We start from the raw sequence: 26,735 nt of genomic DNA, 5'->3' as shown, positions 1-26,735 counted from the left end.
GGTGAGATGAACACACACCTGACTCGTGTGTGTGTGTGTGTAGAGTAGGTGAGATGAACGCACACCTGACTCGTGTGTGTAGAGAAGGTGAGATGAACACACACCTGACTCGTGTGTGTGGAGAAGGTGAGATGAACACACACCTGACTCGTGTGTGTGTTTGTGTGTAGAGTAGGTGAGATGAACGCACACCTGACTCGTGTGTGTAGAGCAGGTGAGATGAACGCACACCTGACTCGTGTGTGTGGAGTAGGTGAGATGAACACACACCTGACTCGTGTGTGTGTTTGTGTGTAGAGTAGGTGAGATGAACGCACACCTGACTCGTGTGTGTAGAGCAGGTGAGATGAACGCACACCTGACTCGTGTGTGTGGAGTAGGTGAGATGAACACACACCTGACTCCTGTGTGTGTGTGTGTGTAGAGTAGGTGAGATGAACACACACCTGACTCGTGTGTGTAGAGTAGGTGAGATGAACACACACCTGACTCGTGTGTGTGGAGTAGGTGAGATGAACACACACCTGACTCGTGTGTGTAGAGTAGATGAGATGAACGCACACCTGACTCGTGTGTGTAGAGTAGGTGAGATGAACGCACACCTGACTCGTGTGTGTGTGTGTGTGTGTGTGTGTAGAGTAGGTGAGATGAACACACACCTGACTCGTGTGTGTAGAGAAGGTGAGATGAACGCACACCTGACTCGTGTGTGTAGAGTAGATGAGATGAACACACACCTGACTCGTGTGTGTAGAGTAGGTGAGATGAACGCACACCTGACTCGTGTGTGTGTGTGTGTGTGTAGAGTAGGTGAGATGAACACACACCTGACTCGTGTGTGTAGAGTAGGTGAGATGAAGGCACACCTGACTCGTGTGTGTGTGTGTGTGTAGAGTAGGTGAGATGAACACACACCTGACTCGTGTGTGTGTGTGTGTGTAGAGTAGGTGAGATGAACACACACCTGACTCGTGTGTGTGTGTGTGTGTGTGTGTGTAGAGTAGGTGAGATGAACGCACACCTGACTCGTGTGTGTAGAGAAGGTGAGATGAACGCACACCTGACTCGTGTGTGTAGAGTAGATGAGATGAACGCACACCTGACTCGTGTGTGTAGAGTAGGTGAGATGAACGCACACCTGACTCGTGTGTGTAGAGGAGGTGAGATGAACACACACCTGACTCGTGTGTGTAGAGGAGGTGAGATGAACACACACCTGACTCGTGTGTGTAGAGCAGGTGAGATGAAAGCACACCTGACTCGTGTGTGTAGAGTAGGTGAGATGAACACACACCTGACTCGTGTGTGTGGAGTAGGTGAGATGAACACACACCTGACTCGTGTGTGTAGAGTAGGTGAGATGAACACACACCTGACTTGTGTGTAGAGTAGGTGAGATGAACACACACCTGACTCGTGTGTGTGGAGTAGGTTAGATGAACACACACCTGACTCGTGTGTGTGGAGTAGGTTAGATGAACGCACACCTGACTCGTGAGTGTAGAGTAGGTGAGATGAACACACACCTGACTCGTGTGTGTAGAGAAGGTGAGATGAACGCACACCTGACTCGTGTGTGTAGAGAAGGTGAGATGAACGCACACCTGACTCGTGTGTGTAGAGTAGGTGAGATGAACGCACACCTGACTCGTGTGTGTAGAGTAGGTGAGATGAACGCACACCTGACTCGTGTGTGTAGAGTAGGTGAGATGAACGCACACCAGACTCGTGTGTGTAGAGTAGGTGAGATGAACGCACACCTGACTCGTGTGTGTAGAGTAGATTAGATGAACGCACACCTGACTCGTGTGTGTGGAGTAGGTGAGATGAACACACACCTGACTCGTGTGTGTGTGTGTGTAGAGTAGGTGAGATGAACGCACACCTGACTCGTGTGTGTAGAGTACGTGAGATAAACGCACACCTGACTCGTGTGTGTAGAGTAGGTGAGATGAACGCACACCTGACTCGTGTGTGTAGAGAAGGTGAGATGAACGCACACCTGACTCGTGTGTGTAGAGAAGGTGAGATGAACACACACCTGACTCGTGTGTGGAGTAGGTGAGATGAACACACACCTGACTCGTGTGTGGAGTAGGTGAGATGAACACACACCTGACTCGTGTGTGTGTTTGTGTGTAGAGTAGGTGAGATGAACGCACACCTGACTCGTGTGTGTAGAGCAGGTGAGATGAACGCACACCTGACTCGTGTGTGTGGAGTAGGTGAGATGAACACACACCTGACTCCTGTGTGTGTGTGTGTGTAGAGTAGGTGAGATGAACACACACCTGACTCGTGTGTGTAGAGTAGGTGAGATGAACACACACCTGACTCGTGTGTGTGGAGTAGGTGAGATGAACACACACCTGACTCGTGTGTGTGTGTGTGTGTAGAGTAGGTGAGATGAACGCACACCTGACTCGTGTGTGTAGAGTAGATGAGATGAACGCACACCTGACTCGTGTGTGTAGAGGAGTTGAGATGAACACACACCTGACTCGTGTGTGTAGAGTAGGTGAGATGAACGCACACCTGACTCGTGTGTGTAGAGTAGATGAGATGAACGCACACCTGACTCGTGTGTTTAGAGAAGGTGAGATGAACTCACACCTGACTCGTGTGTGTAGAGAGTGTGAGATGAACGCACACCTGACTCGTGTGTGTAGAGAAGGTGAGATGAACACACACCTGACTCGTGTGTGTAGAGAGGGTGAGATGAACGCACACCTGACTCGTGTGTGTAGAGCAGGTGAGATGAACACACACCTGACTCGTGTGTGTAGAGAGGGTGAGATGAACGCACACCTGACTCGTGTGTGTAGAGTAGGTGAGATGAACGCACACCTGACTCGTGTGTGTGGAGTAGGTGAGATGAACGCACACCTGACTCGTGTGTGTAGAGTAGGTGAGATGAACGCACACCTGACTCGTGTGTGTAGAGGAGGTGAGATGAACACACACCTGACTCGTGTGTGTAGAGCAGGTGAGATGAAAGCACACCTGACTCGTGTGTGTAGAGTAGGTGAGATGAACACACACCTGACTCGTGTGTGTGTAGAGTAGGTGAGATGAACACACACCTGACTCGTGTGTGTAGAGTAGGTGAGATAAACGCACACCTGACTCGTGTGTGAAGAGTAGGTGAGATGAACGCACACCTGACTCGTGTGTGAAGAGTAGACGAGATGAACGCACACCTGACTCGTGTGTGGAGTAGGTGAGATGAACACACACCTGACTCGTGTGTGTGTTTGTGTGTAGAGTAGGTGAGATGAACGCACACCTGACTCGTGTGTGTAGAGCAGGTGAGATGAACACACACCTGACTCGTGTGTGTAGAGAGGGTGAGATGAACGCACACCTGACTCGTGTGTGTAGAGTAGGTGAGATGAACGCACACCTGACTCGTGTGTGTAGAGTAGGTGAGATGAACGCACACCTGACTCGTGTGTGTAGAGTAGGTGAGATGAACACACACCTGACTCGTGTGTGTGTGTGTGTGTAGAGTAGGTGAGATGAACACACACCTGACTCGTGTGTGTAGAGCAGGTGAGATGAACGCACACCTGACTCGTGTGTGTAGAGTAGGTGAGATGAACACACACCTGACTCGTGTGTGTGTGTGTGTAGAGTAGGTGAGATGAACGCACACCTGACTCGTGTGTGTAGAGTAGGTGAGATGAACACACACCTGACTTGTGTGTGTGTGTGTGTAGAGTAGGTGAGATGAACGCACACCTGACTCGTGTGTGTAGAGTAGACGAGATGAACGCACACCTGACTCGTGTGTGGAGTAGGTGAGATGAACACACACCTGACTCGTGTGTGTGTTTGTGTGTAGAGTAGGTGAGATGAACACACACCTGACTCGTGTGTGTAGAGTAGGTGAGATGAACGCACACCTGACTCGTGTGTGTAGAGTAGGTGAGATGAACACACACCTGACTCGTGTGTGTGTGTGTGTGTAGAGTAGGTGAGATGAACACACACCTGACTCGTGTGTGTAGAGCAGGTAGGATGAACGCACACCTGACTCGTGTGTGTAGAGTAGGTGAGATGAACGCACACCTGACTCGTGTGTGTGTGTGTGTAGAGTAGGTGAGATGAACGCACACCTGACTCGTGTGTGTAGAGAAGGTGAGATGAACACACACCTGACTCGTGTGTGTAGAGAAGGTGAGATGAACGCACACCTGACTCGTGTGTGTAGAGTAGGTGAGAAGAACGCACACCTGACTCGTGTGTGTAGAGTAGGTGAGACGAACGCACACCTGACTCGTGTGTGTAGAGTAGGTGAGACGAACGCACACCTGACTCGTGTGTGTAGAGTAGATGAGACGAACGCACACCTGACTCGTGTGTGTAGAGTAGGTGAGATGAACGCACACCTGACTCGTGTGTGTAGAGTAGGTGAGATGAACGCACACCTGACTCGTGTGTGTAGAGTAGGTGAGATGAACGCACACCAGACTCGTGTGTGTAGAGAAGGTGAGACGAACGCACACCTGACTCGTGTGTGTAGAGTAGGTGAGATGAACGCACACTTGACTCGTGTGTGTAGAGTAGGTGAGACGAACGCACACCTGACTCGTGTGTGTAGAGTAGGTGAGACGAACGCACACCTGACTCGTGTGTGTAGAGTAGGTGAGACGAACGCACACCTGACTCGTGTGTGTAGAGTAGGTGAGAAGAACGCACACCTGACTCGTGTGTGTAGAGTAGGTGAGACGAACGCACACCTGACTCGTGTGTGTAGAGAAGGTGAGATGAACGCACACCTGACTCGTGTGTGTAGAGTAGGTGAGATGAACGCACACCTGACTCGTGTGTGTAGAGAAGGTGAGATGAACGCACACCTGACTCGTGTGTGTAGAGTAGATGAGATTAACGCACACCTGACTCGTGTGTGTAGAGTAGGTGAGATGAACGCACACCTGACTCGTGTGTGTAGAGAAGGTGAGATGAACGCACACCTGACTCGTGTGTGTGGAGTAGGTGAGATGAAGGCACACCTGACTCGTGTGTGTAGAGTAGGTGAGATGAACGCACACCTGACTCGTGTGTGTAGAGTAGGTGAGATGAACACACACCTGACTCGTGTGTGTAGTGAAGGTGAGATGAACACACACCTGACTCGTGTGTGAGAGTAGGTGAGATGAACACACACCTGACTCGTGTGTGTAGAGTAGGTGAGATAAACGCACACCTGACTCGTGTGTGTGTAGAGTAGGTGAGATAAACGCACACCTGACTCGTGTGTGTAGAGTAGATGAGATGAACACACACCTGACTCGTGTGTGTGTGTGTGTGTGTGTAGAGTAGGTGAGATGAACACACACCTGACTCGTGTGTGTAGAGTAGGTGAGATGAACGCACACCTGACTCGTGTGTGTAGAGTAGGTGAGATGAACGCACACCTGACTCGTGTGTGTAGAGTAGGTGAGATGAACGCACACCTGACTCGTGTGTGTAGAGAAGGTGAGATGAACGCACACCTGACTCGTGTGTGTAGAGTAGGTGAGATGAACGCACACCTGACTCGTGTGTGTAGAGTAGATGAGATTAACGCACACCTGACTCGTGTGTGTAGAGTAGGTGAGATGAACGCACACCTGACTCGTGTGTGTAGAGTAGGTGAGATAAACGCACACCTGACTCGTGTGTGAAGAGTAGGTGAGATGAACGCACACCTGACTCGTGTGTGAAGAGTAGACGAGATGAACGCACACCTGACTCGTGTGTGGAGTAGGTGAGATGAACACACACCTGACTCGTGTGTGTGTTTGTGTGTAGAGTAGGTGAATTGAACGCACACCTGACTCGTGTGTGTAGAGCAGGTGAGATGAACACACACCTGACTCGTGTGTGTAGAGAGGGTGAGATGAACGCACACCTGACTCGTGTGTGTAGAGTAGGTGAGATGAACGCACACCTGACTCGTGTGTGTAGAGTAGGTGAGATGAACGCACACCTGACTCGTGTGTGTAGAGTAGGTGAGATGAACACACACCTGACTCGTGTGTGTGTGTGTGTGTAGAGTAGGTGAGATGAACACACACCTGACTCGTGTGTGTAGAGCAGGTGAGATGAACGCACACCTGACTCGTGTGTGTAGAGTAGGTGAGATGAACACACACCTGACTCGTGTGTGTGTGTGTGTAGAGTAGGTGAGATGAACGCACACCTGACTCGTGTGTGTAGAGTAGGTGAGATGAACACACACCTGACTCGTGTGTGGAGTAGGTGAGATGAACACACACCTGACTCGTGTGTGTGTTTGTGTGTAGAGTAGGTGAGATGAACGCACACCTGACTCGTGTGTGTAGAGTAGGTGAGATGAACGCACACCTGACTCGTGTGTGTAGAGTAGGTGAGATGAACACACACCTGACTCGTGTGTGTGTGTGTGTGTAGAGTAGGTGAGATGAACACACACCTGACTCGTGTGTGTAGAGCAGGTGAGATGAACGCACACCTGACTCGTGTGTGTAGAGTAGGTGAGATGAACGCACACCTGACTCGTGTGTGTGTGTGTGTAGAGTAGGTGAGATGAACGCACACCTGACTCGTGTGTGTAGAGAAGGTGAGATGAACACACACCTGACTCGTGTGTGTAGAGAAGGTGAGATGAACGCACACCTGACTCGTGTGTGTAGAGTAGGTGAGAAGAACGCACACCTGACTCGTGTGTGTAGAGTAGGTGAGACGAACGCACACCTGACTCGTGTGTGTAGAGTAGGTGAGACGAACGCACACCTGACTCGTGTGTGTAGAGTAGATGAGACGAACGCACACCTGACTCGTGTGTGTAGAGTAGGTGAGACGAACGCACACCTGACTCGTGTGTGTAGAGTAGGTGAGATGAACGCACACCAGACTCGTGTGTGTAGAGAAGGTGAGACGAACGCACACCTGACTCGTGTGTGTAGAGTAGGTGAGATGAACGCACACCTGACTCGTGTGTGTAGAGTAGGTGAGACGAACGCACACCTGACTCGTGTGTGTAGAGTAGGTGAGAAGAACGCACACCTGACTCGTGTGTGTAGAGTAGGTGAGACGAACGCACACCTGACTCGTGTGTGTAGAGAAGGTGAGATGAACGCACACCTGACTCGTGTGTGTAGAGTAGGTGAGATGAACGCACACCTGACTCGTGTGTGTAGAGAAGGTGAGATGAACGCACACCTGACTCGTGTGTGTAGAGTAGATGAGATTAACGCACACCTGACTCGTGTGTGTAGAGTAGGTGAGATGAACGCACACCTGACTCGTGTGTGTAGAGAAGGTGAGATGAACACACACCTGACTCGTGTGTGTGGAGTAGGTGAGATGAAGGCACACCTGACTCGTGTGTGTAGAGTAGGTGAGATGAACGCACACCTGACTCGTGTGTGTAGAGTAGGTGAGATGAACGCACACCTGACTCGTGTGTGTAGTGAAGGTGAGATGAACACACACCTGACTCGTGTGTGAGAGTAGGTGAGATGAACACACACCTGACTCGTGTGTGTAGAGTAGGTGAGATAAACGCACACCTGACTCGTGTGTGTGTAGAGTAGGTGAGATAAACGCACACCTGACTCGTGTGTGTAGAGTAGATGAGATGAACACACACCTGACTCGTGTGTGTGTGTGTGTGTGTGTAGAGTAGGTGAGATGAACACACACCTGACTCGTGTGTGTAGAGTAGGTGAGATGAACGCACACCTGACTCGTGTGTGTAGAGTAGATGAGATGAACGCACACCTGACTCGTGTGTGTAGAGTAGGTGAGATGAACGCACACCTGACTCGTGTGTGTAGAGTAGGTGAGATGAACGCACACCTGACTCGTGTGTGTAGAGAAGGTGAGATGAACGCACACCTGACTCGTGTGTGTAGAGTAGGTGAGATGAACGCACACCTGACTCGTGTGTGTAGAGTAGATGAGATTAACGCACACCTGACTCGTGTGTGTAGAGTAGGTGAGATGAACGCACACCTGACTCGTGTGTGTAGAGAAGGTGAGATGAACGCACACCTGACTCGTGTGTGTGGAGTAGGTGAGATGAAGGCACACCTGACTCGTGTGTGTAGAGTAGGTGAGATGAACGCACACCTGACTCGTTTGTGTGGAGTAGGTGAGATGAACGCACACCTGACTCGTGTGTGTAGTGAAGGTGAGATGAACACACACCTGACTCGTGTGTGTAGAGTAGGTGAGATAAACGCACACCTGACTCGTGTGTGTGGAGTAGGTGAGATGAACGCACACCAGACTCGTGTGTGTAGAGTAGGTGAGATGAACACACACCTGACTCGTGTGTGTAGAGTAGGTGAGATAAACGCACACCTGACTCGTGTGTGTGTAGAGTAGGTGAGATAAACGCACACCTGACTCGTGTGTGTAGAGTAGGTGAGATAAACGCACACCTGACTCGTGTGTGTAGAGTAGGTGAGATGAACGCACACCTGACTCGTGTGTGTAGAGAAGGTGAGATGAACGCACACCTGACTCGTGTGTGTAGAGAAGGTGAGATGAACACACACCTGACTCGTGTGTGGAGTAGGTGAGATGAACACACACCTGACTCGTGTGTGGAGTAGGTGAGATGAACACACACCTGACTCGTGTGTGTGTTTGTGTGTAGAGTAGGTGAGATGAACGCACACCTGACTCGTGTGTGTAGAGCAGGTGAGATGAACGCACACCTGACTCGTGTGTGTGGAGTAGGTGAGATGAACACACACCTGACTCCTGTGTGTGTGTGTGTGTAGAGTAGGTGAGATGAACACACACCTGACTCGTGTGTGTAGAGTAGGTGAGATGAACACACACCTGACTCGTGTGTGTGGAGTAGGTGAGATGAACACACACCTGACTCGTGTGTGTGTGTGTGTGTAGAGTAGGTGAGATGAACGCACACCTGACTCGTGTGTGTAGAGTAGATGAGATGAACGCACACCTGACTCGTGTGTGTAGAGGAGTTGAGATGAACACACACCTGACTCGTGTGTGTAGAGTAGGTGAGATGAACGCACACCTGACTCGTGTGTGTAGAGTAGATGAGATGAACGCACACCTGACTCGTGTGTGTAGAGAAGGTGAGATGAACTCACACCTGACTCGTGTGTGTAGAGAGGGTGAGATGAACGCACACCTGACTCGTGTGTGTAGAGAAGGTGAGATGAACACACACCTGACTCGTGTGTGTAGAGAGGGTGAGATGAACGCACACCTGACTCGTGTGTGTAGAGCAGGTGAGATGAACACACACCTGACTCGTGTGTGTAGAGAGGGTGAGATGAACGCACACCTGACTCGTGTGTGTAGAGTAGGTGAGATGAACGCACACCTGACTCGTGTGTGTAGAGTAGGTGAGATGAACGCACACCTGACTCGTGTGTGTAGAGTAGGTGAGATGAACGCACACCTGACTCGTGTGTGTAGAGGAGGTGAGATGAACACACACCTGACTCGTGTGTGTAGAGCAGGTGAGATGAAAGCACACCTGACTCGTGTGTGTAGAGTAGGTGAGATGAACACACACCTGACTCGTGTGTGTGTAGAGTAGGTGAGATGAACACACACCTGACTCGTGTGTGTAGAGTAGGTGAGATAAACGCACACCTGACTCGTGTGTGAAGAGTAGGTGAGATGAACGCACACCTGACTCGTGTGTGAAGAGTAGACGAGATGAACGCACACCTGACTCGTGTGTGGAGTAGGTGAGATGAACACACACCTGACTCGTGTGTGTGTTTGTGTGTAGAGTAGGTGAGATGAACGCACACCTGACTCGTGTGTGTAGAGCAGGTGAGATGAACACACACCTGACTCGTGTGTGTAGAGAGGGTGAGATGAACGCACACCTGACTCGTGTGTGTAGAGTAGGTGAGATGAACGCACACTTGACTCGTGTGTGTAGAGTAGGTGAGACGAACGCACACCTGACTCGTGTGTGTAGAGTAGATGAGATTAACGCACACCTGACTCGTGTGTGTAGAGTAGGTGAGATGAACGCACACCTGACTCGTGTGTGTAGAGAAGGTGAGATGAACGCACACCTGACTCGTGTGTGTGGAGTAGGTGAGATGAAGGCACACCTGACTCGTGTGTGTAGAGTAGGTGAGATGAACGCACACCTGACTCGTGTGTGTAGAGTAGGTGAGATGAACACACACCTGACTCGTGTGTGTAGAGTAGGTGAGATAAACGCACACCTGACTCGTGTGTGTGTAGAGTAGGTGAGATAAACGCACACCTGACTCGTGTGTGTAGAGTAGATGAGATGAACACACACCTGACTCGTGTGTGTGTGTGTGTGTGTGTAGAGTAGGTGAGATGAACACACACCTGACTCGTGTGTGTAGAGTAGGTGAGATGAACGCACACCTGACTCGTGTGTGTAGAGTAGATGAGATGAACGCACACCTGACTCGTGTGTGTAGAGTAGGTGAGATGAACGCACACCTGACTCGTGTGTGTAGAGTAGGTGAGATGAACGCACACCTGACTCGTGTGTGTAGAGAAGGTGAGATGAACGCACACCTGACTCGTGTGTGTAGAGTAGGTGAGATGAACGCACACCTGACTCGTGTGTGTAGAGTAGATGAGATTAACGCACACCTGACTCGTGTGTGTAGAGTAGGTGAGATGAACGCACACCTGACTCGTGTGTGTAGAGAAGGTGAGATGAACGCACACCTGACTCGTGTGTGTGGAGTAGGTGAGATGAAGGCACACCTGACTCGTGTGTGTAGAGTAGGTGAGATGAACGCACACCTGACTCGTTTGTGTGGAGTAGGTGAGATGAACGCACACCTGACTCGTGTGTGTAGTGAAGGTGAGATGAACACACACCTGACTCGTGTGTGTAGAGTAGGTGAGATAAACGCACACCTGACTCGTGTGTGTGGAGTAGGTGAGATGAACGCACACCAGACTCGTGTGTGTAGAGTAGGTGAGATGAACACACACCTGACTCGTGTGTGTAGAGTAGGTGAGATAAACGCACACCTGACTCGTGTGTGTGTAGAGTAGGTGAGATAAACGCACACCTGACTCGTGTGTGTAGAGTAGATGAGATGAACACACACCTGACTCGTGTGTGTGTGTGTGTGTAGAGTAGGTGAGATGAACACACACCTGACTCGTGTGTGTAGAGTAGGTGAGATGAACGCACACCTGACTCGTGTGTGTGGAGTAGGTGAGATGAACGCACACCAGACTCGTGTGTGTAGAGTAGGTGAGATGAACACACACCTGACTCGTGTGTGTAGAGTAGGTGAGATAAACGCACACCTGACTCGTGTGTGTGTAGAGTAGGTGAGATAAACGCACACCTGACTCGTGTGTGTAGAGTAGATGAGATGAACACACACCTGACTCGTGTGTGTGTGTGTGTGTAGAGTAGGTGAGATGAACACACACCTGACTCGTGTGTGTAGAGTAGGTGAGATGAACGCACACCTGACTCGTGTGTGTAGAGTAGATGAGATGAACGCACACCTGACTCGTGTGTGTAGAGTAGGTGAGATGAACGCACACCTGACTCGTGTGTGTAGAGTAGGTGAGATGAACGCACACCTGACTCGTGTGTGTGTGTGTGTGTGTGTGTGTGTGTAGAGTAGGTGAGATGAACACACACCTGACTCATGTGTGTGTGTGTGTGTGTGTGTGTGTGTGTAGAGTAGGTGAGATGAACACACACCTGACTCGTGTGTGTAGAGTAGGTGAGATGAACGCACACCTGACTCGTGTGTGTAGAGTAGATGAGATGAACGCACACCTGACTCGTGTGTGTAGAGTAGGTGAGATGAACGCACACCTGACTCGTGTGTGTGTGTGTGTGTGTGTGTGTAGAGTAGGTGAGATGAACACACACCTGACTCGTGTGTGTAGAGAAGGTCAGATGAACGCACACCTGACTCGTGTGTGTAGAGTAGATGAGATGAACACACACCTGACTCGTGTGTGTAGAGTAGGTGAGATGAACGCAACCTGACTCGTGTGTGTGTGTGTGTGTAGAGTAGGTGAGATGAACACACACCTGACTCGTGTGTGTAGAGTAGGTGAGATGAACGCACACCTGACTCTTGTGTGTGTGTGTGTGTGTAGAGTAGGTGAGATGAACACACACCTGACTCGTGTGTGTAGAGTAGGTGAGATGAACGCACACCTGACTCGTGTGTGTGTGTGTGTGTAGAGTAGGTGAGATGAACACACACCTGACTCGTGTGTGTGTGTGTGTGTGTGTGTGTAGAGTAGGTGAGATGAACACACACCTGACTCGTGTGTGTAGAGTAGATGAGATGAACACACACCTGACTCGTGTGTGTAGAGTAGATGAGATGAACGCACACCTGACTCGTGTGTGTAGAGTAGGTGAGATGAACGCACACCTGACTCGTGTGTGTGTGTGTGTGTAGAGTAGTTGAGATGAACACACACCTGACTCGTGTGTGTAGAGTAGGTGAGATGAACGCACACCAGACTCGTGTGTGTAGAGTAGGTGAGATGAACGCACACCTGACTCGTGTGTGTAGAGTAGATGAGATGAACGCACACCTGACTCGTGTGTGTAGAGTAGGTGAGATGAACGCACACCTGACTCGTGTGTGTAGAGAAGGTGAGATGAACGCACACCTGACTCGTGTGTGTAGAGAAGGTGAGATGAACGCACACCTGACTCGTGTGTGTAGAGAAGGTGAGATGAACGCACACCTGACTCGTGTGTGTAGAGAAGGTGAGATGAACGCACACCTGACTCGTGTGTGTAGAGTAGGTGAGATGAACGCACACCTGACTCGTGTGTGTAGAGTAGATGAGATAAACGCACACCTGACTCGTGTGTGTAGAGTAGATGAGATGAACGCACACCTGACTCGTGTGTGTAGAGTAGATGAGATGACCGCACACCTGACTCGTGTGTGTAGAGTAGATGAGATGAACGCACACCTGACTCGTGTGTGTAGAGGAGTTGAGATGAACACACACCTGACTCGTGTGTGTAGAGGAGGTGAGATGAACACACACCTGACTCGTGTGTGTAGAGTGGGTGAGATGAACACACACCTGACTCGTGTGTGTAGAGAAGGTGAGATGAACACACACCTGACTCGTGTGTGTAGAGTAGGTGAGATGAACACACACCTGACTCGTGTGTGTAGAGTAGATTAGATGAACGCACACCTGACTCGTGTGTGTGGAGTAGGTGAGATGAACACACACCTGACTCGTGTGTGTGTGTGTGTAGAGTAGGTGAGATGAACGCACACCTGACTCGTGTGTGTAGAGAAGGTGAGATGAACACACACCTGACTCGTGTGTGTGGAGAAGGTGAGATGAACACACACCTGACTCGTGTGTGTGTTTGTGTGTAGAGTAGGTGAGATGAACGCACACCTGACTCGTGTGTGTAGAGCAGGTGAGATGAACGCACACCTGACTCGTGTGTGTGGAGTAGGTGAGATGAACACACACCTGACTCGTGTGTGTGTTTGTGTGTAGAGTAGGTGAGATGAACGCACACCTGACTCGTGTGTGTAGAGCAGGTGAGATGAACGCACACCTGACTCGTGTGTGTGGAGTAGGTGAGATGAACACACACCTGACTCCTGTGTGTGTGTGTGTGTAGAGTAGGTGAGATGAACACACACCTGACTCGTGTGTGTAGAGTAGGTGAGATGAACACACACCTGACTCGTGTGTGTGGAGTAGGTGAGATGAACACACACCTGACTCGTGTGTGTAGAGTAGATGAGATGAACGCACACCTGACTCGTGTGTGTAGAGTAGGTGAGATGAACGCACACCTGACTCGTGTGTGTGTGTGTGTGTGTGTGTGTAGAGTAGGTGAGATGAACACACACCTGACTCGTGTGTGTAGAGAAGGTGAGATGAACGCACACCTGACTCGTGTGTGTAGAGTAGATGAGATGAACACACACCTGACTCGTGTGTGTAGAGTAGGTGAGATGAACGCACACCTGACTCGTGTGTGTGTGTGTGTGTGTAGAGTAGGTGAGATGAACACACACCTGACTCGTGTGTGTAGAGTAGGTGAGATGAAGGCACACCTGACTCGTGTGTGTGTGTGTGTGTAGAGTAGGTGAGATGAACACACACCTGACTCGTGTGTGTGTGTGTGTGTAGAGTAGGTGAGATGAACACACACCTGACTCGTGTGTGTGTGTGTGTGTGTGTGTGTAGAGTAGGTGAGATGAACGCACACCTGACTCGTGTGTGTAGAGAAGGTGAGATGAACGCACACCTGACTCGTGTGTGTAGAGTAGATGAGATGAACGCACACCTGACTCGTGTGTGTAGAGTAGGTGAGATGAACGCACACCTGACTCGTGTGTGTAGAGGAGGTGAGATGAACACACACCTGACTCGTGTGTGTAGAGGAGGTGAGATGAACACACACCTGACTCGTGTGTGTAGAGCAGGTGAGATGAAAGCACACCTGACTCGTGTGTGTAGAGTAGGTGAGATGAACACACACCTGACTCGTGTGTGTGGAGTAGGTGAGATGAACACACACCTGACTCGTGTGTGTAGAGTAGGTGAGATGAACACACACCTGACTTGTGTGTAGAGTAGGTGAGATGAACACACACCTGACTCGTGTGTGTGGAGTAGGTTAGATGAACACACACCTGACTCGTGTGTGTGGAGTAGGTTAGATGAACGCACACCTGACTCGTGAGTGTAGAGTAGGTGAGATGAACACACACCTGACTCGTGTGTGTAGAGAAGGTGAGATGAACGCACACCTGACTCGTGTGTGTAGAGAAGGTGAGATGAACGCACACCTGACTCGTGTGTGTAGAGTAGGTGAGATGAACGCACACCTGACTCGTGTGTGTAGAGTAGGTGAGATGAACGCACACCTGACTCGTGTGTGTAGAGTAGGTGAGATGAACGCACACCAGACTCGTGTGTGTAGAGTAGGTGAGATGAACGCACACCTGACTCGTGTGTGTAGAGAAGGTGAGATGAACACACACCTGACTCGTGTGTGTAGAGTAGGTAAGATGAACACACACCTGACTCGTGTGTGTAGAGTAGGTGAGATGAACACACACCTGACTCGTGTGTGTGTAGAGTAGGTGAGATGAACACACACCTGACTCGTGTGTGTAGAGTAGGTGAGATGAACGCACACCTGACTCGTGTGTGTAGAGTAGGTGAGATGAACGCACACCTGACTCGTGTGTGTAGAGTAGGTGAGATGAACGCACACCTGACTCGTGTGTGTAGAGTAGGTGAGATGAACGCACACCTGACTCGTGTGTGTAGAGTAGGTGAGATGAACGCACACCAGACTCGTGTGTGTAGAGTAGGTGAGATGAACGCACACCTGACTCGTGTGTGTAGAGTAGGTGAGATGAACGCACACCTGACTCGTGTGTGTAGAGTAGGTGAGATGAACGCACACCTGACTCGTGTGTGTAGAGTAGGTGAGATGAACGCACACCTGATTCGTGTGTGTAGAGTAGGTGAGATGAACGCACACCTGACTCGTGTGTGTAGAGTAGGTGAGATGAACGCACACCTGACTCGTGAGTGTAGAGAAGGTGAGATGAACGCACACCTGACTCGTGTGTGTAGAGAAGGTGAGATGAACGCACACCTGACTCGTGTGTGTAGAGCAGGTGAGATGAACGCACACCTGACTCGTGTGTGTAGAGTAGGTGAGATGAACACACACCTGACTCGTGTGTGTAGAGAAGGTGAGATGAACACACACCAGACTCGTGTGTGTAGAGAAGGTGAGATGAACACACACCTGACTCGTGTGTGTAGAGTAGGTGAGATGAACACACACCTGACTTGTGAGTGTAGAGAAGGTGAGATGAACACACACCTGACTCGTGTGTGTAGAGTAGGTGAGATGAACACACACCAGACTCGTGTGTGTAGAGTAGGTGAGATGAACACACACCTGACTCGTGTCTGTAGAGAAGGTGAGATGAACACACACCTGACTCGTGTGTGTAGAGTAGGTGAGATGAACACACACCTGACTCGTGTGTGTAGAGTAGGTGAGATGAACGCACACCTGACTCGTGTGTGTAGAGAAGGTGAGATGAACGCACACCTGACTCGTGTGTGTAGAGAAGGTGAGATGAACGCACACCTGACTCGTGTGTGTAGAGTAGATGAGATGAACGCACACCTGACTCGTGTGTGTATAGTAGGTGAGATGAACGCACACCTGACTCGTGTGTGTAGAGTAGATGAGATGAACGCACACCTGACTCGTGTGTGTAGAGTAGGTGAGATGAACGCACACCTGACTCGTGTGTGTAGAGTAGGTGAGATGAACGCACACCTGACTCGTGTGTGTGTGTGTGTAGAGTAGGTGAGATGAACGCACACCTGACTCGTGTGTGTGTGTGTGTAGAGTAGGTGAGAAGAACGCACACCTGACTCGTGTGTGTAGAGAAGGTGAGACGAACACACACCTGACTCGTGTGTGTAGAGAAGGTGAGACGAACGCACACCTGACTCGTGTGTGTAGAGAAGGTGAGACGAACGCACACCTGACTCGTGTGTGTAGAGGAGGTGAGACGAACGCACACCTGACTCGTGTGTGTAGAGGAGGTGAGACGAACGCACACCTGACTTGTGTGTGTAGAGTAGGTGAGACGAACGCACACCTGACTCGTGTGTGTAGAGTAGATGAGACGAACGCACACCTGACTCGTGTGTGTAGAGAGGGTGAGATGAACACACACCTGACTCGTGTGTGTAGAGAAGGTGAGATGAACACACACCTGACTCGTGTGTGTAGAGTAGGTGAGATGAACGCACACCTGACTCGTGTGTGTAGAGTAGGTGAGATGAACGCACACCTGACTCGTGTGTGTAGAGTAGATGAGATGAACGCACACCTGACTCGTGTGTGTATAGTAGGTGAGATGAACGCACACCTGACTCGTGTGTGTAGAGTAGGTGAGATGAACGCACACCTGACTCGTGTGTGTAGAGTAGGTGAGATGAACGCACACCTGACTCGTGTGTGTAGAGTAGGTGAGATGAACACACACCTGACTCGTGTGTGTGTGTGTGTGTAGAGTAGGTGAGATGAACGCACACCTGACTCGTGTGTGTGTGTGTGTAGTGAAGGTGAGATGAACGCACACCTGACTCGTGTGTGTAGAGAAGGTGAGATGAACACACACCTGACTCGTGTGTGTAGAGAAGGTGAGACGAACGCACACCTGACTCGTGTGTGTAGAGGAGGTGAGACGAACGCACACCTGACTCGTGTAAGTAGAGTAGGTGAGACGAACGCACACCTGACTCGTGTGTGTAGAGTAGATGAGACGAACGCACACCTGACTCGTGTGTGTAGAGTAGGTGAGACGAACGCACACCTGACTCGTGTGTGTAGAGTAGATGAGACGAACGCACACCTGACTCGTGTGTGTAGAGTAGGTGAGACGAACGCACACCTGACTCGTGTGTGTAGAGAAGGTGAGATGAACACACACCTGACTCGTGTGTGTAGAGTAGGTGAGATGAACACACACCTGACTCGTGTGTGTAGAGTAGGTGAGATGAACGCACACCTGACTCGTGTGTGTAGAGAAGGTGAGATGAACGCACACCTGACTCGTGAGTGTAGAGTAGGTGAGATGAACGCACACCTGACTCGTGTGTGTAGAGAAGGTGAGATGAACGCACACCTGACTCGTGTGTGTAGAGTAGATGAGATGAACGCACACCTGACTCGTGTGTGTATAGTAGGTGAGATGAACGCACACCTGACTCGTGTGTGTAGAGTAGATGAGATGAACGCACACCTGACTCGTGTGTGTAGAGTAGGTGAGATGAACGCACACCTGACTCGTGTGTGTAGAGTAGGTGAGATGAACGCACACCTGACTCGTGTGTGTGTGTGTGTAGAGTAGGTGAGATGAACGCACACCTGACTCGTGTGTGTGTGTGTGTAGAGTAGGTGAGAAGAACGCACACCTGACTCGTGTGTGTAGAGAAGGTGAGACGAACACACACCTGACTCGTGTGTGTAGAGAAGGTGAGACGAACGCACACCTGACTCGTGTGTGTAGAGAAGGTGAGACGAACGCACACCTGACTCGTGTGTGTAGAGGAGGTGAGACGAACGCACACCTGACTCGTGTGTGTAGAGGAGGTGAGACGAACGCACACCTGACTCGTGTGTGTAGAGTAGGTGAGACGAACGCACACCTGACTCGTGTGTGTAGAGTAGATGAGACGAACGCACACCTGACTCGTGTGTGTAGAGTAGGTGAGATGAACACACACCTGACTCGTGTGTGTAGAGAAGGTGAGATGAACACACACCTGACTCGTGTGTGTAGAGTAGGTGAGATGAACGCACACCTGACTCGTGTGTGTAGAGTAGGTGAGATGAACGCACACCTGACTCGTGTGTGTAGAGTAGATGAGATGAACGCACACCTGACTCGTGTGTGTATAGTAGGTGAGATGAACGCACACCTGACTCGTGTGTGTAGAGTAGGTGAGATGAACGCACACCTGACTCGTGTGTGTAGAGTAGGTGAGATGAACGCACACCTGACTCGTGTGTGTAGAGTAGGTGAGATGAACACACACCTGACTCGTGTGTGTGTGTGTGTAGAGTAGGTGAGATGAACGCACACCTGACTCGTGTGTGTGTGTGTGTAGTGAAGGTGAGATGAACGCACACCTGACTCGTGTGTGTAGAGAAGGTGAGATGAACACACACCTGACTCGTGTGTGTAGAGAAGGTGAGACGAACGCACACCTGACTCGTGTGTGTAGAGGAGGTGAGACGAACGCACACCTGACTCGTGTAAGTAGAGTAGGTGAGACGAACGCACACCTGACTCGTGTGTGTAGAGTAGATGAGACGAACGCACACCTGACTCGTGTGTGTAGAGTAGGTGAGACGAACGCACACCTGACTCGTGTGTGTAGAGTAGATGAGACGAACGCACACCTGACTCGTGTGTGTAGAGTAGGTGAGACGAACGCACACCTGACTCGTGTGTGTAGAGAAGGTGAGATGAACACACACCTGACTCGTGTGTGTGTAGAGTAGGTGAGATGAACACACACCTGACTCGTGTGTGTAGAGTAGGTGAGATGAACGCACACCTGACTCGTGTGTGTAGAGAAGGTGAGATGAACGCACACCTGACTCGTGTGTGTAGAGAAGGTGAGACGAACGCACACCTGACTCGTGTGTGTAGAGAAGGTGAGACGAACGCACACCTGACTCGTGTGTGTAGAGAAGGTGAGATGAACACACACCTGACTCGTGTGTGTAGAGAAGGTGAGACGAACGCACACCAGACTCGTGTGTGTAGAGTAGGTGAGATGAACACACACCTGACTCGTGTGTGTAGAGAAGGTGAGATGAACACACACCTGACTCGTGTGTGTAGAGTAGGTGAGATGAACACACACCTGACTCGTGTGTGTAGAGTAGGTGAGATGAACGCACACCTGACTCGTGTGTGTAGAGAAGGTGAGATGAACGCACACCTGACTCGTGTGTGTAGAGAAGGTGAGATGAACGCACACCTGACTCGTGTGTGTAGAGTAGATGAGATGAACGCACACCTGACTCGTGTGTGTATAGTAGGTGAGATGAACGCACACCTGACTCGTGTGTGTAGAGTAGATGAGATGAACGCACACCTGACTCGTGTGTGTAGAGTAGGTGAGATGAACGCACACCTGACTCGTGTGTGTAGAGTAGGTGAGATGAACGCACACCTGACTCGTGTGTGTGTGTGTGTAGAGTAGGTGAGATGAACGCACACCTGACTCGTGTGTGTGTGTGTGTAGAGTAGGTGAGAAGAACGCACACCTGACTCGTGTGTGTAGAGAAGGTGAGACGAACACACACCTGACTCGTGTGTGTAGAGAAGGTGAGACGAACGCACACCTGACTCGTGTGTGTAGAGAAGGTGAGACGAACGCACACCTGACTCGTGTGTGTAGAGGAGGTGAGACGAACGCACACCTGACTCGTGTGTGTAGAGGAGGTGAGACGAACGCACACCTGACTCGTGTGTGTAGAGTAGGTGAGACGAACGCACACCTGACTCGTGTGTGTAGAGTAGATGAGACGAACGCACACCTGACTCGTGTGTGTAGAGTAGGTGAGATGAACGCACACCTGACTCGTGTGTGTAGAGAAGGTGAGATGAACACACACCTGACTCGTGTGTGTAGAGTAGGTGAGATGAACGCACACCTGACTCGTGTGTGTAGAGTAGGTGAGATGAACGCACACCTGACTCGTGTGTGTATAGTAGGTGAGATGAACGCACACCTGACTCGTGTGTGTAGAGTAGGTGAGATGAACGCACACCTGACTCGTGTGTGTAGAGTAGGTGAGATGAACGCACACCTGACTCGTGTGTGTAGAGTAGGTGAGATGAACACACACCTGACTCGTGTGTGTGTGTGTGTAGAGTAGGTGAGATGAACGCACACCTGACTCGTGTGTGTGTGTGTGTAGTGAAGGTGAGATGAACGCACACCTGACTCGTGTGTGTAGAGAAGGTGAGATGAACACACACCTGACTCGTGTGTGTAGAGAAGGTGAGACGAACGCACACCTGACTCGTGTGTGTAGAGGAGGTGAGACGAACGCACACCTGACTCGTGTAAGTAGAGTAGGTGAGACGAACGCACACCTGACTCGTGTGTGTAGAGTAGATGAGACGAACGCACACCTGACTCGTGTGTGTAGAGTAGGTGAGACGAACGCACACCTGACTCGTGTGTGTAGAGTAGATGAGACGAACGCACACCTGACTCGTGTGTGTAGAGTAGGTGAGACGAACGCACACCTGACTCGTGTGTGTAGAGAAGGTGAGATGAACACACACCTGACTCGTGTGTGTAGAGTAGGTGAGATGAACACACACCTGACTCGTGTGTGTAGAGTAGGTGAGATGAACGCACACCTGACTCGTGTGTGTAGAGAAGGTGAGATGAACGCACACCTGACTCGTGTGTGTAGAGAAGGTGAGATGAACGCACACCTGACTCGTGTGTGTAGAGTAGATGAGATGAACGCACACCTGACTCGTGTGTGTATAGTAGGTGAGATGAACGCACACCTGACTCGTGTGTGTAGAGTAGATGAGATGAACGCACACCTGACTCGTGTGTGTAGAGTAGGTGAGATGAACGCACACCTGACTCGTGTGTGTAGAGTAGGTGAGATGAACGCACACCTGACTCGTGTGTGTGTGTGTGTAGAGTAGGTGAGATGAACGCACACCTGACTCGTGTGTGTGTGTGTGTAGAGTAGGTGAGAAGAACGCACACCTGACTCGTGTGTGTAGAGAAGGTGAGACGAACACACACCTGACTCGTGTGTGTAGAGAAGGTGAGACGAACGCACACCTGACTCGTGTGTGTAGAGAAGGTGAGACGAACGCACACCTGACTCGTGTGTGTAGAGGAGGTGAGACGAACGCACACCTGACTCGTGTGTGTAGAGGAGGTGAGACGAACGCACACCTGACTCGTGTGTGTAGAGTAGGTGAGACGAACGCACACCTGACTCGTGTGTGTAGAGTAGATGAGACGAACGCACACCTGACTCGTGTGTGTAGAGTAGGTGAGATGAACACACACCTGACTCGTGTGTGTAGAGAAGGTGAGATGAACACACACCTGACTCGTGTGTGTAGAGTAGGTGAGATGAACGCACACCTGACTCGTGTGTGTAGAGTAGGTGAGATGAACGCACACCTGACTCGTGTGTGTAGAGTAGATGAGATGAACGCACACCTGACTCGTGTGTGTATAGTAGGTGAGATGAACGCACACCTGACTCGTGTGTGTAGAGTAGGTGAGATGAACGCACACCTGACTCGTGTGTGTAGAGTAGGTGAGATGAACGCACACCTGACTCGTGTGTGTAGAGTAGGTGAGATGAACACACACCTGACTCGTGTGTGTGTGTGTGTAGAGTAGGTGAGATGAACGCACACCTGACTCGTGTGTGTGTGTGTGTAGTGAAGGTGAGATGAACGCACACCTGACTCGTGTGTGTAGAGAAGGTGAGATGAACACACACCTGACTCGTGTGTGTAGAGAAGGTGAGACGAACGCACACCTGACTCGTGTGTGTAGAGGAGATGAGACGAACGCACACCTGACTCGTGTGTGTAGAGTAGGTGAGACGAACGCACACCTGACTCGTGTGTGTAGAGTAGATGAGACGAACGCACACCTGACTCGTGTGTGTAGAGTAGGTGAGACGAACGCACACCTGACTCGTGTGTGTAGAGAAGGTGAGACGAACGCACACCTGACTCGTGTGTGTAGAGTAGGTGAGATGAACGCACACCTGACTCGTGTGTGTAGAGTAGGTGAGATGAACGCACACCTGACTCGTGTGTGTAGAGTAGGTGAGATGAACGCACACCTGACTCGTGTATGTAGAGTAGGTGAGATGAACGCACACCTGACTCGTGTGTGTAGAGTAGGTGAGATGAACGCACACCTGACTCGTGTGTGTGGAGTAGGTGAGATGAACGCACACCTGACTCGTGTGTGAGAGTAGGTGAGATGAACACACACCTGACTCGTGTGTGTAGAGTAGGTGAGATAAACGCACACCTGACTCGTGTGTGTAGAGTAGATGAGATGAACACACACCTGACTCGTGTGTGTGTGTGTGTGTAGAGTAGGTGAGATGAACACACACCTGACTCGTGTGTGTAGAGTAGGTGAGATGAACGCACACCTGACTCGTGTGTGTAGAGTAGATGAGATGAATGCACACCTGACTCGTGTGTGTAGAGTAGGTGAGATGAACACACACCTGACTCGTGTGTGTAGAGTAGGTGAGATGAACGCACACCTGACTCGTGTGTGTAGAGTAGGTGAGATGAACGCACACCTGACTCGTGTGTGTGTGTGTGTGTAGAGTAGTTGAGATGAACACACACCTGACTCGTGTGTGTAGAGTAGGTGAGATGAACGCACACCAGACTCGTGTGTGTAGAGTAGGTGAGATGAACGCACACCTGACTCGTGTGTGTAGAGTAGATGAGATGAACGCACACCTGACTCGTGTGTGTAGAGTAGGTGAGATGAACGCACACCTGACTCGTGTGTGTAGAGTAGATGAGATGAACGCACACCTGACTCGTGTGTGTAGAGTAGGTGAGATGAACACACACCTGACTCGTGTGTGTAGAGTAGGTGAGATGAACGCACACCTGACTCGTGTGTGTAGAGTAGATGAGATGAACGCACACCTGACTCGTGTGTGTAGAGTAGGTGAGATGAACACACACCTGACTCGTGTGTGTAGAGTAGGTGAGATGAACACACACCTGACTCGTGTGTGTAGAGTAGGTGAGATGAACGCACACCTGACTCGTGTGTGTAGAGTAGATGAGATGAACGCACACCTGACTCGTGTGTGTAGAGTAGGTGAGATGAACACACACCTGACTCGTGTGTGTAGAGTAGGTGAGATGAACACACACCTGACTCGTGTGTGTAGAGTAGGTGAGATGAACGCACACCAGACTCGTGTGTGTAGAGTAGGTGAGATGAACGCACACCTGACTCGTGTGTGTAGAGTAGGTGAGATGAACACACACCTGACTCGTGTGTGTAGAGGAGGTGAGATGAACGCACACCTGACTCGTGTGTGTAGAGTGGGTGAGATGAACACACACCTGACTCGTGTGTGTAGAGAAGGTGAGATGAACACACACCTGACTCGTGTGTGTAGAGTAGGTGAGATGAACACACACCTGACTCGTGTGTGTAGAGTAGATTAGATGAACGCACACCTGACTCGTGTGTGTGGAGTAGGTGAGATGAACGCACACCTGACTCGTGTGTGTAGAGTAGGTGAGATGAACACACACCTGACTCGTGTGTGTGTGTGTGTAGAGTAGGTGAGATGAACGCACACCTGACTCGTGTGTGTAGAGTAGGTGAGATAAACGCACCCCTGACTCGTGTGTGTAGAGAAGGTGAGATGAACGCACACCTGACTCGTGTGTGTAGAGAAGGTGAGATGAACGCACACCTGACTCGTGTGTGTAGAGAAGGTGAGATGAACACACACCTGACTCGTGTGTGTGTTTGTGTGTAGAGTAGGTGAGATGAACACACACCTGACTCGTGTGTGTAGAGTAGGTGAGATGAACACACACCTGACTCGTGTGTGTGGAGTAGGTGAGATGAACACACACCTGACTCGTGTGTGTGTGTGTGTGTGTGTAGAGTAGGTGAGATGAACGCACACCTGACTCGTGTGTGTAGAGAAGGTGAGATGAACGCACACCTGACTCGTGTGTGTAGAGAAGGTGAGATGAACACACACCTGACTCGTGTGTGTAGAGAGGGTGAGATGAACGCACACCTTACTCGTGTGTGTAGAGTAGGTGAGATGAACGCACACCTGACTCGTGTGTGTAGAGAGGGTGAGATGAACGCACACCTGACTCGTGTGTGTAGAGAAGGTGAGATGAACGCACACCTGACTCGTGTGTGTAGAGTAGGTGAGATGAACACACACCTGACTCGTGTGTGTAGAGTAGGTGAGATGAACGCACACCTGACTCGTGTGTGTAGAGAAGGTGAGATGAACGCACACCTGACTCGTGTGTGTAGAGTAGGTGAGATGAACGCACACCTGACTCGTGTGTGTAGAGTAGGTGAGATGAACGCACACCTGACTCGTGTGTGTAGAGTAGGTGAGATGAACGCACACCTGACTCGTGTGTGTAGAGTAGGTGAGATGAACGCACACCTGACTCGTGTGTGTAGAGAAGGTGAGATGAAAACACACATGACTCGTGAGTGTAGAGAAGGTGAGATGAACGCACACCTGACTCGTGTGTGTAGAGAAGGTGAGATGAACACACACCAGACTCATGTGTGTAGAGAAGGTGAGATGAACACACACCTGACTCGTGTGTGTAGAGTAGGTGAGATGAACGCACACCTGACTCGTGAGTGTAGAGAAGGTGAGATGAACACACACCTGACTCGTGTGTGTAGAGTAGGTGAGATGAACACACACCAGACTCGTGTGTGTAGAGTAGGTGAGATGAACACATACCTGACTCGTGTGTGTAGAGTAGGTGAGATGAACACACACCTGACTCGTGTGTGTGTGTGTGTAGAGTAGGTGAGATGAACACACACCAGACTCGTGTGTGTAGAGTAGGTGAGATGAACGCACACCTGACTCGTGTGTGTAGAGAAGGTGAGATGAACGCACACCTGACTCGTGTGTGTAGAGAAGGTGAGATGAACGCACACCTGACTCGTGTGTGTAGAGTAGATGAGATGAACGCACACCTGACTCGTGTGTGTATAGTAGGTGAGATGAACGCACACCTGACTCGTGTGTGTAGAGTAGATGAGATGAACGCACACCTGACTCGTGTGTGTAGAGTAGGTGAGATGAACGCACACCTGACTCGTGTGTGTAGAGTAGGTGAGATGAACACACACCTGACTCGTGTGTGTGTGTGTGTAGAGTAGGTGAGATGAACGCACACCTGACTCGTGTGTGTGTGTGTGTAGAGTAGGTGAGATGAATGCACACCTGACTCGTGTGTGTAGAGAAGGTGAGATGAACACACACCTGACTCGTGTGTGTAGAGAAGGTGAGATGAACGCACACCTGACTCGTGTGTGTAGAGAAGGTGAGACGAACGCACACCTGACTCGTGTGTGTAGAGGAGGTGAGACGAACGCACACCTGACTCGTGTGTGTAGAGTAGGTGAGACGAACGCACACCTGACTCGTGTGTGTAGAGTAGATGAGACGAACGCACACCTGACTCGTGTGTGTAGAGTAGGTGAGACGAACGCACACCTGACTCGTGTGTGTAGAATAGATGAGACGAACGCACACCTGACTCGTGTGTGTAGAGTAGGTGAGAAGAACGCACACCTGACTCGTGTGTGTAGAGAAGGTGAGATGAACACACACCTGACTCGTGTGTGTGTAGAGTAGGTGAGATGAACGCACACCTGACTCGTGTGTGTAGAGTAGGTGAGATGAACGCACACCTGACTCGTGTGTGTAGAGAAGGTGAGACGAACGCACACCTGACTCGTGTGTGTAGAGAAGGTGAGACGAACGCACACCTGACTCGTGTGTGTAGAGTAGGTGAGACGAACACACACCTGACTCGTGTGTGTAGAGTAGGTGAGATGAACACACACCTGACTCGTGTGTGTAGAGAAGGTGAGATGAACACACACCTGACTCGTGTGTGTAGAGTAGGTGAGATGAACGCACACCTGACTCGTGTGTGTAGAGTAGGTGAGATGAACGCACACCTGACTCGTGTGTGTAGAGAAGGTGAGATGAACGCACACCTGACTCGTGTGTGTAGAGAAGGTGAGATGAACGCACACCTGACTCGTGTGTGTAGAGTAGATGAGATGAACGCACACCTGACTCGTGTGTGTATAGTAGGTGAGATGAACGCACACCTGACTCGTGTGTGTAGAGTAGATGAGATGAACGCACACCTGACTCGTGTGTGTAGAGTAGGTGAGATGAACGCACACCTGACTCGTGTGTGTAGAGTAGGTGAGATGAACACACACCTGACTCGTGTGTGTGTGTGTGTAGAGTAGGTGAGATGAACGCACACCTGACTCGTGTGTGTAGAGAAGGTGAGATGAACGCACACCTGACTCGTGTGTGTAGAGTAGATGAGACGAACGCACACCTGACTCGTGTGTGT

This window comes from Silurus aristotelis, assembly GCF_946808225.1.
Source record: "Silurus aristotelis genome assembly, chromosome: 7".
NCBI classification, from domain to species: Eukaryota; Metazoa; Chordata; class Actinopteri; order Siluriformes; family Siluridae; genus Silurus; species Silurus aristotelis.
This window is presented reverse-complemented; position numbering follows the sequence as displayed.